A 1,982-nucleotide genomic window follows, 5' to 3' on the forward strand; every position below is an offset into this window, starting at 1 on the left:
TTTAAACAATCATTAAAAGTAATTTTTCTTCAGAATACAAGAAAATTGAATGTGAAATAGTCACTCTTAGAAATCGCTACCTAAACAAGACTGTCACAATGACATTATCAATGGACATATTCACCTGGAAGGGGGAAATTTTTGCAGGGTGCTGCCCCTAGGCAAAGAACTACAGGCAACCAGCAAGAAAAGAATTAACCCCTCCCAGATATGTCCTGCCTTTGTCCAATGCAGAGATGCCAGTCCTGAAACCATAAGCACACAAACAACCTAAATGGACTCAGTAGGTTATAGCTCTCTGTCTCTGTCTCTGTCTCCATCTCTNCCTCTGTCTATATCTACATTAATATCTACATCATCTGTATCTGTATCATCTAATGTATATATCTATATATAATTTATATAGTTTCACCTATACATACTTACATACAAATAAATGTCTATGTATGCAACCATAATAATCAAAGAAAAAGAAGCTACCAACTTAAGAGTGGGAGGGAATGGGAGGGAGTCAAGGAAGGAAAGGTGGGAGGTACTGGAAGGGGAAAAGGGAGGGGAGAAAGTGATGTATTTCTATTTTAATTAAAAGGTATAAAATAAATGAAGAAAAATCTAAGCAATTTTACTCATAATCTATGTTTCCTGTTTCAGAAGGGACTTGGCCATGTGGAATCTGAGGGTCACAGGGTAAGAACAGAGCCATAGAAGCTGGAGTGGCGCTGTCCCTTTAAGTGGGTTCAGATTCAGTGTTCCAGCAATGTCCGCAGCCCCCTCAGCCTTCACTCTGACCTCAGTAGGCCCTTGGGTTTGNGACCTCCAGGATTTTAGGCCTGTGATTTTCCTGCCACTTTCCTTTCATCGCAGCAGGACTGTAATTCTCAATGGGCAAACGAGTAATTACATCTTATTTATATTGCCGTTTCAGCAGCCTGGCATGTAGGCTGGAAAACCTTAGTACAAAACCAGACTAAATTAGCATAACCGGAGTTTCTTTTCCCCTACAGATCTTCCTTGTAAGTGGCAGACTTCCTACACCTCACATCTTTTCCGCATCTTAGGTGCTGGCTGTGACTTTTAAAAAGCATATCCTCAAAATCAGATCTTCATTTAAAAAAAAATTAGACTTGTCTTCTTTTCAAAGTGAATCATCATTTAAACAAACCAAGTGTGCAGCTTCAAGCTCACAGTGCCATAACTTGTATTGTCTGAAAATGACATCCCAGTCTGGTCGGAAGTCCTAAANTGATTTCCCACAGGTTCACCTACTGTCTTCACTCAGTCTTTCAAAACCACGTTCTCCTTTGTCCCTTTATCTTCCTCTCTTCTGTCTCTGTTGACATCTATTCATCCGCTCCCCTCTGGTCTCTATGGTCTGACACTGCCCTGCCTGTGTGCCTTCTCATCTTTTTAAATGACAGAAAGAATGAAGGGAAACAGCGAAGCCGATACAAAGTATCTGCCTCAGTAGTTTCCCATTTTCTGTTACATAGCTGTGCTTATACCCAGCTCCCACCCTGACCCGGACCAATCCTCACTGGCTTCTCTGTATTTCTGAATGGTGATTCTGTGAAAAATAAATCATTTCCCTTTCTGAGATAAGAACTGATTTCCTGTGTCCCCCTAAACAGTGTGCAGGATTTATGCTTTAAAACGAGAACCATTTGGGTCTAACAAAGAAAAGTGACATTCGGCATAATCGTTCCACTGTTTCTGCCTGGATCTAACCCAGGAAAATATGAGGGTGCTATCCCCCTCACCCTAGCTACATTTNTGCAGGCACTGGTATGGCTTTCCTTTGCCAGGACTGGCACATCCTTTTACATCTCAGAGCTAGCAGAGGGAAATTTGGCCTGAGGAAATATTTGGCAAGAATGTAACAGCATCTCTACACCTTGTGGGCTAACTGGGAATCAGGACCCCTTGTTTCATGCAGATACCAGAGCTAAGACAACTTCTCACAATCTATGGCATATCTACTACAT

Source organism: Mus caroli, chromosome 9 (genome assembly GCF_900094665.2).
Source record: "Mus caroli chromosome 9, CAROLI_EIJ_v1.1, whole genome shotgun sequence".
Lineage (NCBI taxonomy): Eukaryota > Metazoa > Chordata > Mammalia > Rodentia > Muridae > Mus > Mus caroli.